Consider the following 11,715-nt stretch of genomic DNA (forward strand, 5'->3'; position numbering starts at 1 on the left):
CTCGCCGCCGCCGGTCGGCGTCATCGGGCCTTGCCCGGGCGGCTGACGGCGGCGGCGGGGTTCCGTTCCCGTGGATCTTTGGGCAACGTGTTCGACGAGATGCAGATGGCCGCTGGCGGCTGTGAAGGTTGATGCTGCAGCGGCAGCTCCGGTACTCCACGTATCTGGCGGAAGCATGGCTTGGGATAACTAGGTCGGCATCATGGACGCTCGTGACGCAGTCATCTTCGTTGACAGGACCACTAGAGCATGCACATATGTTGCTCTTCTACGTCTTGTGCTGTGACTTCCTCCGACCTGAGAGCACATCCATGCTAGGGCCACTGCTCCATGGGTGCATTTTTGGCGTTGGTGCGTAGTGCTCATGGTGGTTGTTCCCTCAGGTTCGGCCGTGAATCTGGTCCACAGGCTGCTGTGTGGTTGTGGGCTAGACCGGTTACCTGAAGATCTTCAACCTGGATGATCTGCGTCCACTGGCGAGGACGGTGGAGGTAGTGGCAGCTCGTGGAGCTGCCGTCTGATACAGATCAGTCAACATCTGCTACTTGTGAGGATGGTGTAGGCCTTCAGAGTGTCCCCATCCCGGGATTTTGGTGGTGCCGATAGTCCTTCTTCCCCGTCAAAGTCTTTGTTACATGGTGGCGAGAAAAGATCTTGTCTCGTCTTGTCAGCTTGCTCGTACGGGTGTGGACATCCCCCGTTCGCATATGCAACTATTGGGATCGAGGAAAGTGGAGGAGACGACACAAGACTACTTCGATTGGGTGGTACTTCTTTAGCACCTAGTCTCGAGCTCCGTGGTGAAAACCATAGGTTTGACCCTAGTTGGTCATATCTGGCAATGGCGGCGTTCTTTTGCGTCGTTACCTTAATGAGGGCATTGCTCAGATTGGCTCGGACAACATCTTCAGGGTGAAAACCCATGATCTAACCTTGGTGTGGTTGGATTCGGCGACGGCGGCGCTTGAACGTCGTTCCCTTCCTGGAGGCGTCGCTTTTGAAGAGCCTTTCTCATAGTCCTTGTGTTGTGAAGAGATGGTTGACGCCGATGATCACTGCTGTATACCGTTTATCGTTGCTTTCAATTCTTCGGGTTTTCTTTTCTCCACCTAGGCATAGCTTTGGTCTTTTATGACTTTGCTCTTTGCCGAAGTGATCGTGTGTGCGTGTGTTGTGTTGGCTGTGTGCATCCTAATTATGCAGAGGCCGGGTGTGTACTCATTATGATTGTATTCCTCGATGCTACACTATGAGTCAATAAAAAATCACCTTTGCCGAAAAAACTGCGTCGACGGTAGTAGTGCGGCTTTCCCCATGCACCATACTACTCCCCTCTCCAGTCTAGCTCTACCCACTGGATCATCGGTATCCCGTTCGCCAGAAGATCGGCGACGCCGCGCACCGAGCATGGCAGCCGACCCGCAGCGCCGCGTGAAGCTGATGGTTAGCTACGGCGAGAGGATCGAGCGCGCCGAGGGACGACCGCCGAGGTACATCGGCGGGGAGAACCTTCTCCTCAACGTCCTCTCGTCCGTCTCGACGAGGGGATTCCACGGCCTGCTGGCGGCGAGTGCGGGCTTCTCTGACTTCTCCGTCAAGTACTGCTACTCCGGTGAGGTGCTGGACTCGCTCTGCGACGTCGACACGGACGAGGACCTGTGGGACATGCCGGACCTGCTGCTCTACCGGGACCTGTAGGCCCAGCTGTTCGACGACCACAACACGCGCCGGTTCCGGGTCTACCTGTTCCGAGATGACGCTGCCGCCCCGTCGCTGACCTCCCAGGCCCTCGGAAAACCAGCTCCGATGCAGCGTAGCGCTCGTCGCCAGCTCTGTTACCGGCGAAGGCCGCGAAGCCGGCCGACGTCGACCGGCGGCCCTCCCAGGGCCTGGCCGCTCCCGCTCCCTCTCTCGTGCCGCGGGTCACGACGTCGCCGAATCCGTTGTGCGAGATGTTGACGGCTGGCACGGCACCCTCCAAGCCGTCGCTCGCCCCTGCTCCCGCACGGCGGATAGCGTCGTCGCCTTTGTTGACGGCAGACTCGACAGATGACACGGCTTCTTTGATCACCACCACGTCGACATCAGCAGCCAGAGCTACCCAACATACACCACCCCTCGCAGAGTAATACAGTGTATCAGGCGGCTCCAGTATTTTTTGTGCCAATAATGCTGCAGGTGGTAATCCACCGGCCGACAATCATACTCGTACCCGTGTTCAATTCTAAGGTGGCCATGGGCTGAGAATTTTTTGAGTCACAATCGAATAAGAAAATACTCAGCCAAGTGAGAATGAGCAAATCCATAGTTTGTGTAGATTAGATGTCTCACAGGTCAAGTATTATTGTAAGTCGGTTGTAGATATTATGTGACAAATCAAAATTCTAGATTGATGACTTGAATTTTTCTTACAGTGTACTATAAATTGTTGATATATTTTATAATTAAAGTGTCAATTCCTCTATATTCAATGTTAATCACCACACGTGTTCTGTTACATTTGTGAACTTATTGTTGCACGCCTGTACATCCTAACTTTGGTGTGCCTCTTTTGAACTACACTTTGATCTTGTATAGTGTGATATCTTTAGACGAGCTTCGCTTCCAAATTTTTGTGTTTTAAGATGTGGATATTCGTTTGGGCTCTGGGCCTATATGCTACTGAAATATGAACAATCCATCTTCCTATGGATTCATGCATAAGGTTGTATTCTCCTTTGTATTACAAAATGTGATCTCCGTTTTGGAACAATAATATGGCCCACATCTGGTTCTTATTAGATGAGCGTAGTCCGTTTGTAAGTCGTTGGTCGAGACGGAGACGAGGCACTCATGTCCCACGTCTTAATGTTTTGCATCATTAAGTGAAATGAAAGATACCAAAGAGAATAACTCACAGAATCTCTGATGGTATGTGATTTCAATGAAAGTAATTTCTCTACTATCTAAAAAATAGGCAATGTTCTTTTTCCTGCCAAAACGGACCGCGTTCTTCCCAATCCTTCGCGAGCCCTCTCCGCACCCTCACGATCCACACATTCTTTTCCACCGGTTTACTTCCCATCACGCTCCGCTTTTCCCATGCAACTCCCGTTCCTCACCCCAATGGCCCGACCGACGCCGCCCACGCCTTCGTCCCTCGCTTCGCCTCCTTCTCTCTTCAAAGATCAAGGTTCCCATCTACCACCGCCCACTGTGCCGTTCCTACCATCACGCCGCGGCACTCGCCTCTAGCATGCTCCTGGCCGCGACCGCTTACTTCCTCGCGCCCACACCCGTGCCCGACCTGGTCGTGTCCCCTTCCCTCCTCTTCTTAGCCTTTCGCGCAGTCGTTGTTGTCCATGTTGGCGCATGACTGTCATTGATGGAAATATGCCCTAGAGGCAATAATAAAATGGTTATTATTATATTTCCTTAATCATGATAAAGGTTTATTATTCATGCTAGAATTGTATTGATCGAAAACTTAAATACATGTGTGAATACATAAACAAATACCGTGTCCTTAGTAAGCCTCTGAAGGAAATATACCCTAGAGGCAATAATAAAGTTGTTATTTATATTTCCTTATATCATGATAAATGTTTATTATTTATGCTAGAATTGTATTAACCGAAAACTTAGTACATGTGTGAATATATAGACAAACAGAGTGTCCCTAGTATGCCTCTACTTGACTAGCTTGTTGATCAAAGATGGTTAAGTTTCCTGACCATAGACATTTGTTGCCATTTGATGAATGGGATCACATCATTAGAGAATGATGTGATGTACAACACCCATCTGTTAGCTTAGCATAATGATCGTTTAGTTTTATTGCTATTGCTTTCTTCATGACTTATACATATTCCTCTGACTATGAGATTATGCAACTCCCGAATACCGGAGGAACACTTTGTGTGCTATCAAACGTCACAATGTAACTGAGTGATTATAAATATGCTCTACAGGTGTCTCCGATGGTGTTTGTTGAGTTGGCATAGATCGAGATTAGGATTTGTCACTCCGTGTATCGGAGAGGTATCTCTGGCCCCTCTCGGTAATGCACATCACTATAAGCCCTGCAAGCAATGTGACTAATGAGTTAGTTACGGGATGATGCATTACAGACGAGTAAAGAGACTTGACGGTAACGAGATTGAACTAGGTATGAGGATACCGACGATCGAATCTCGGGCAAGTAACATACCGATGACAAAGGGAATGAAGTATGTTGTTGTGCGGTTTGACCGATAAAGATCTTCGTAGAATATATAGGAGCCAATTGAGCATCCAGTTTCCGCTATTGGTTATTGACCGGAGATGTGTCTCGGTCATGTCTACATAGTTCTCGAACCCGTAGGGTCCGCACGCTTAACGTTCAATGATGATTTGTATTATGAGTTATGTGATTTGATGACCGAAGTTTGTTCGGAGTCCCAGATGAGGTCACGGACATGACGAGGGGTCTCGAAATGGTCGAGAGGTAAAGATTCATATATTGCAAGGTTACATTCGGACACCGGAATAGTTTCGGAGTACCGAGAGGTTACCGGAATCCCCCGGGGAAGTATTGGGCCTTAATGGACTTTAGTGGAAAGGAGAGAATGGCCACGACAAGTCCGAATTGGACTAGGGAGGGGGCGGCGCGCCCCTCTTTCCTTCTCCCCTCCCTCCTCCTTCCCTCTCACCCTCTCTTGTAAAGGAAGGGGACTCCAACTAGGATTGGGAATCCAGTTGGACTCCCCTATGGTGCGCGCCCCCCTTGGCCGGCCTCGTCCTCCTCCCCCTTTATATATGTGGGAGGGGGCACACCAAGTCTTCTCTTAGCCGTGTGCGGTGCCCCCCTCCACTGTTACACACCTCAGTCATATCGTCATAGTGCTTAGGTGAAGCCCTGCGCCGGCAACTTCGTCATCACTGTTGTCACGCCGTCGTGCTGACGGAACTCTCCCTCGTCCTCAACTGGATCAAGAGCTCGAGGGACGCCATCGTGCTGAACGTGTGCAGAACACGGAGGTGCCGTACGTTCGGTACTTGGATCGATTGGATCATTAAGATGTTCGACTACATCAACCGCGTTACTAAACGCTTCCGCTTTCGGTCTACGAGGGTACATGGACACACTCTCCCCGCTCGTTGCTATGCTTCTCCTAGATAGATCTTGCGTGATCGTAGGAATTTTGTTGAAATACTATGTTCCCCAACAGTGGCATCCGAGCCAGGTCTATGCGTAGATGTTATATGCACGAGTAGAACACAAAGAGTTGTGGGCGATAACGGTCATACTGCTTACCACCAACGTCTTACTTTGATTCGGCGGTATTGTTGGATGAAGCGGCCCGGATCGACCTTACATGACCGCGTTCATGAGACTGATTCTACCGACGTGCTTCGCACACATGTGGCTAGCGGGTGTCAGTTTCTCCAACTTTAGTTGAATCGAGTTTGACTATGGCCGGTCCTTGTTGAAGGTTAAAACAGCACACTTGACGAAAAATCGTTGTGGTTTTGATGCGTAGGTAAGAACGGTTCTTGCTAGAAGCCCGTAGCAGCCACGTAAAACTTGCAACAACAAAGTAGAGGACGTCTAACTTTTTTTTGCAGGGCATGTTGTGATGTGATATGGTCAGGATGTGATGATATATAAATTGTTGTATGAGATGATCATGTTTTGTAACCGTCATCGGCAACTGGCAGGAGCGTTATAGTTGTCGCTTTATTGTATGAAATGCAATCGCCATATAATTGCTTTACTTTATCACTAAGCGGTAGCGATAGTCGTAGAAGCAATAGTTGGCGAGACGACAACGATGCTACGATGGAGATCAAGGTGTCAAGCCGGTGACGATGGAGATCATGACGGTGCTTTGGAGATGGAGATCAAAGGCACAAGATGACGATGGCCATATCATGTCACATATTTTGATTATATGTGATGTTTATCTTTTATGCATCTTATTTTGCTTAGTACAGCGGTAGCATTATAAGATGATCCCTCACTAAAATTTCAAGGTATAAGTGTTCTCCCCGAGTATGCACCGTTGCTACAGTTCCTCGTGCAGAGACACCACGTGATGATCGGGTGTAATAAGCTCTACGTTCGCATACAACGGGTGCAAGCCAGTTTTGCACACGCAGAATACTCGGGTTAAACTTGACGAGCCTAGCATATGCAGATATGGCCTCGGAACACTGAGATCGAAAGATCGAACGTGAATCATATAGTAGATATGATCACCATAGTGATGTTCACCATTGAAAACTTCTCCATCTCACGTGATGATCGGACATGATTTAGTTGATATGGATCATGTGATCATTTATATGACTAGAGGGATGTCTATCTAAGTGGGAGTTCTTAAGTAATATGATTAATTGAACTTTAATTTATCATGAACTTAGTACCTGACAGTATTTTGCATGTCTATGTTGTTGTAGATCAATGGCCCGTGCTACCGTTCCCTTGAATTTTAATGCGTTCCTAGAGAAAGCTAAGTTGAAAGATGATGGTAGCAACTACACGGACTGGGTCCGTAACTTGAGGATTATCCTCATTGCTGCATAGAAGAATTACGTCCTGGAAGCACCGCTAGGTGCAAGACCCGCTGCAGGAGCAACTCCGGACGTTATGAACGTCTGGCAGAGCAAAGCTGATGACTACTCGATAGTTAAGTGTGCCATGCTTTACAGCTTAGAATCGGGACTTCAACGACGTTTTGAACGTCATGGAGCATATGAGATGTTCCAGGAGTTGAAGTTAATATTTCAAGCAAATGCCCGAATTGAGAGATATGAAGTCTCCAATAAGTTCTATAGCTGCAAGATGGAGGAGAATAGTTCTGTCAGTGAACATATACTCAGAATGTCTGGGTACCACAACCACTTGACTCAACTGGGAGTTAATCTTCGTGATGATAGTGTCATTGACAGAGTTCTTCAATCACTGCCACCAAGCTACAAAAGCTTCGTGATGAACTATAATATGCCAGGGATGGATAAGACAATTCCCGAGCTCTTCGCGATGCTAAAGGCTGCGGAGGTACAAATCAAGAAGGAGCGTCAAGTGTTGATGGTTAACAAGACCACTAGTTTCAAGAAAAAGGGCAAAGGGAAGAAGGGGAACTTCAAGAAGAACGGCAAGCAAATTGCTGCTCAAGTGAAGAAACCCAAGTCTGGACCTAAGCCTGAAACTGAGTGCTTCTACTACAAAGGGACTAGTCACTCGAAGCGGAACTGCCACAAGTATTTGGCGGATAAGAAGGATGGCAAAGTGAAAGGTATATTTGATATACATGTTACTGATGTGTACCTTACTAATGCTCGTAGTAGCGCCTGGGTATTTGATACTGGTTCTATTGCTCATATTTGCAACTCGAAACAGGGGCTATGGATTAAACGAAGATTGGCTAAGGACGAGGTGACGATGCGCATGGGAAATGGTTCCAAAGTCGATGTGATCGCCGTCGGCACGCTACCTCTACATCTACCGTCGGGATTAGTTTTAGACCTGAATAATTGTTATTTGGTGCCAGCGTTAAGCATGAACATTATATCTAGATCTTGTTTGATGCGAGACGGTTATTCATCTAAATCAGAGAATAATGGTTGTTCTATTTATATGAGTAATATCTTTTATGGTCATGCACCTTTGATGAGTGGTCTATTTTTGTTGAATCTCGACTGTAGTGATACACACATTCATACTATTGAAGCCAAAAGATGCAAGGTTAATAATGATAGTGCAACTTATTTGTGGCACTGCCGTTTAGGTCATATTGTTGTAAAGCGCATGAAGAAAATACATGCAGATGGGCTTTTGGAATCACTTGATTATGAATCACTTGATGCTTGCGAACCATGCCTCATGGGCAAGATGACTAAGACTCCGTTCTCCGGAACAATGGAGCAAGAAACTGACTTATTCGAAATAATACATACTGATGTATGCGGTCCAATGAGTGTTGAGGCTCGCGGCGGGTATCGTTATTTTCTGACCTTCGCAGATGATTTGAGCAGATATGGGTATATCTACTTGATGAAACATAAGTCTGAAACATTTGAAAAGTTCAAAGAATTTCAGGGTGAAGTGGAAAATCATCGTAACAAGAAAATAAAGTTTCTACGATCTGATGGTGGAGGTGAATATTTGAGTTATGAGTTTGGTCTTCATTTGAAACAATGTGGAATAGTTTCGCAACTCACGCAACCTGGAACACCACAGCGTAATGGTGTGTCCGATCGTCGTAACCGTACTTTATTAGATATGGTGCGATCTATGATGTCTCTTACTGATTTACCGCTATCGTTTTGGGGTTATGCTTTAGAGACGACTGCATTCACGTTAAATAGGGCACCATCTAAATCCATTTAGACGACACCATATGAACTGTGGTTTGGCTAGAAACCTAAGCTGTCGTTTCTTAAAGTTTGGGGCTGCGATGCTTATGTGAAAAAGCTTCAACCTGATAAGCTCGAACCCAAATCGGAGAAATGTGTCTTAATAGGATACCGAAAGGAGACTATTGGGTACACCTTTTATCACAGATCCTAAGGAAAGATATTCGTTGCTAAGAATGGATCCTTTCTAGAGAAGGAGTTTCTCTCGAAAGAAGTGAGTGGGAGGAAAGTAGAACTTGATGAGGTAATTGTACCTTCTCCCGAATTGGAAAGTAGTTCATCACAGAAATCAGTTCATGTGATTCCTACACCAATCAGTGAGGAAGCTAATGATGATGATCATGAAACTTCAGATCAAGTTACTACCGAACCTCGTAGGTCAACCAGAGTACGATCCGCACCAGAGTGGTACGGTAATCCTGTTCTGAAGGTCATGTTACTTGACCATGACGAACCTATGAACTATGAGGAAGCGATGATGAGCCTAGATTCCGCGAAATGGCTTGAGGCCATGAAATCTGAGATGGGATCCATGTATGGGAACAAAGTGTGGACTTTGGTAGACTTGCCGGATGATCGGCAAGCCATAGAGAATAAATGGATCTTCAAGAAGAAGACTGACGCTGACGGTAATGTTACTGTCTACAAAGCTCGACTTGTTGCGAAAGGTTTTCGACAAGTTCAAGGAGTTGACTATGATGAGACCTTCTCACTCGTAGCGATGCTTAAGTCTGTCCGAATCATGTTAGCAATTGCCGCATTATATGATTATGAAATATGGCAAATGGATGTCAAAACTGCATTCCTTAATGGATATCGTAAAGAAGAGTTGTATATGATGCAACCAGAAAGTTTTGTCGATCCTAAAGGTGCTAACAAAGTGTGCAAGCTCTAGCGATCCATTTATGGACTGGTGCAAGCCTCTCGGAGTTGGAATATACGCTTTGATAGTATGATCAAAGCATATGGATTTATACAGACTTTTGGAGAAGCCTGTATTTACAAGAAAGTGAGTGGGAGCTCTGTAGCATTTCTAATATTATATGTGGATGACATATTGTTAATCGAAAATGACACCGAATCTCTGGATAGCATAAAAGGATACTTGAATAAGAATTTTTCAATGAAAGACCTCGGTGAAGCTGCTTATATATTGGGCATCAAGATCTATAGAGATAGATCAAGACGCTTAATTGGACTTTCACAAAGCACATACCTTGATAAAGTTTTGAAGAAGTTCAAAATGGACCAGTCAAAGAAAGGGTTCTTACCTGTGTTACAAGGTGTGAAGTTGAGTCAGACTCAATGCCCGACCACTGTAGAAGATAGAGAGAAAATGAAAGTCATTCCCTATGCCCCAGCCATAGGTTCTATCATGTATGCAATGCTATGTACCAGACCTGATGTGTGCCTTGCTATTAGTTTAGCAGGGAGGTACCAAAGTAATCCAGGAGTGGATCACTGGACTGAAGGAAATATGCCCTAGAGGCAATAATAAAGTATTATATATTTCCTTATATCATGATAAATGTTTATTATTCATGCTAGAATTGTATTAACCGGAAACATAATACATGTGTGAATACATAGACAAACAGAGTGTCACTAGTATGCCTCTACTTGACTAGCTCGTTAATCAAAGATGGTTATGTTTCCTAGCCATAGACATGAGTTGTCATTTGATTAACGAGATCACCTCATTAGGAGAATGACGTGATTGACATGACCCATTACGTTAGCTTAGCACCCGATCGTTTAGTATGTTGCTATTGCTTTCTTCATGACTTATACATGTTCCTATGACTATGAGATTATGCAACTCCCGTTTACCGGAGGAACACTTTGTGTGCTACCAAACGTCACAACGTAACTGGGTGATTATAAAGGTGCTCTACAGGTGTCTCCAAAGGTACTTGTTGGGTTGGCGTATTTCGAGATTAGGATTTGTCACTCCGATTGTCGGAGAGGTATCTCTGGGCCCACTCGGTAATGCACATCACTATAAGCCTTGCAAGCATTGTGACTAATGAGTTAGTTGCGGGATGATGTATTACGGAATGAGTAAAGAGACTTGCTGGTAACGAGATTGAACTAGGTATCGAGATACCGACGATCGAATCTCGGGCAAGTAACATACCGATGAAAAAGGGAACAACGTATGTTGTTATGCGGTCCGACCGATAAAGATCTTCATAGAATATGTGGGAGCCAATATGGGCATCCAGGTCCCGCTATTGGTTATTGACCGGAGAGGTGTCTCGGTCATGTCTACATAGTTCTCGAACCCAAAGGGTCCGCACGCTTAAAGTTACGATGACAGTTATATTATGAGTTTATGTGATTTGATGTACCGAAGGTTGTTCGGAGTCCCGGATGTGATCACAAACATGACGAGGAGTCTCGAAATGGTCGAGACGTAAAGATTGATATATTGGACGACTATATTCGGACACCGGAAGTGTTCCGGAGAAGTTTCGGATTAAACCGGAGTGCCGGAGGGTTACCGGAACCCCCCGGGGAAGTATTGGGCCTTAGTGGGCCTTGAGGGGAGAGAGAGGGCAGCAGCCAGGAGGTGGTGCGCCCCCTCCCAAGGGGAGTCCTAGTTGGACTAGGAGAGGGGGGCGCAGCCCCCTTTCCCTCTCCCTCTCTTTCCTTCCCCCCTTCTTTCCTAGTAGGACTAGGAAAGGGGAGTCCTACTCCTACTAGGAGGACTCCCCCTCTCTCCTTGGCGCGCCTAAGGCAGCCGGCCTCCCCCTTGCTCCTTTATATACGGGGGCAGGGGGGCACCTAAGAACACACTTGATATACGATATTTTAGCCGTGTGCGGTGCCCCCCTCCACCAGATTACACCTCGATAATACCGTCATGGAGCTTAGGCGAAGCCCTGCGTCGGTGGAACATCATCATCGTCACCACGCCGTCGTGCTGACGAAACTCTCCCTCAACACTCGGCTGGATCGGAGTTCGAGGGACGTCATCGAGCTGAACGTGTGTAGAACTTGGAGGTGCCGTACGTTCGGTACTTGATCGGTCGGATCGTGAAGACGTACGACTACATCAACCGCGTTGTGATAACGCTTCCGCTGTCGGTCTACGAGGGTACGTGGACAACACTCTCCCCTCTCGTTGCTATGCATCACCATGATCTTGCGTGTGCGTAGGAAATTTTTTGAAATTACTACGTTCCCCAACAGTGGTATCAGAGCCAGGTTTTATGCGTTGATGCTATGCACGAGTAGAACACAAGTGAGTTGTGGGCGATATAAGTCATACTGCTTACCAGCATGTCATACTTTGGTTCAGCGGTATTGTGAGATGAAGCGGCCCGGACCGAC

The 11,715-nt window shown here is 46.5% G+C and overlaps 1 pseudogene; it reads left to right on the plus strand.

Moving 5' to 3' along the window:
* The first annotated feature begins 1,362 nt into the window (after positions 1–1,362).
* Positions 1,363–2,053, plus strand: LOC123049406 (uncharacterized; annotated as a pseudogene).
* The last annotated feature ends 9,662 nt before the right edge of the window (positions 2,054–11,715 follow it).

Source organism: Triticum aestivum, chromosome 2D (assembly GCF_018294505.1).
Source record: "Triticum aestivum cultivar Chinese Spring chromosome 2D, IWGSC CS RefSeq v2.1, whole genome shotgun sequence".
NCBI classification, from domain to species: Eukaryota; Viridiplantae; Streptophyta; class Magnoliopsida; order Poales; family Poaceae; genus Triticum; species Triticum aestivum.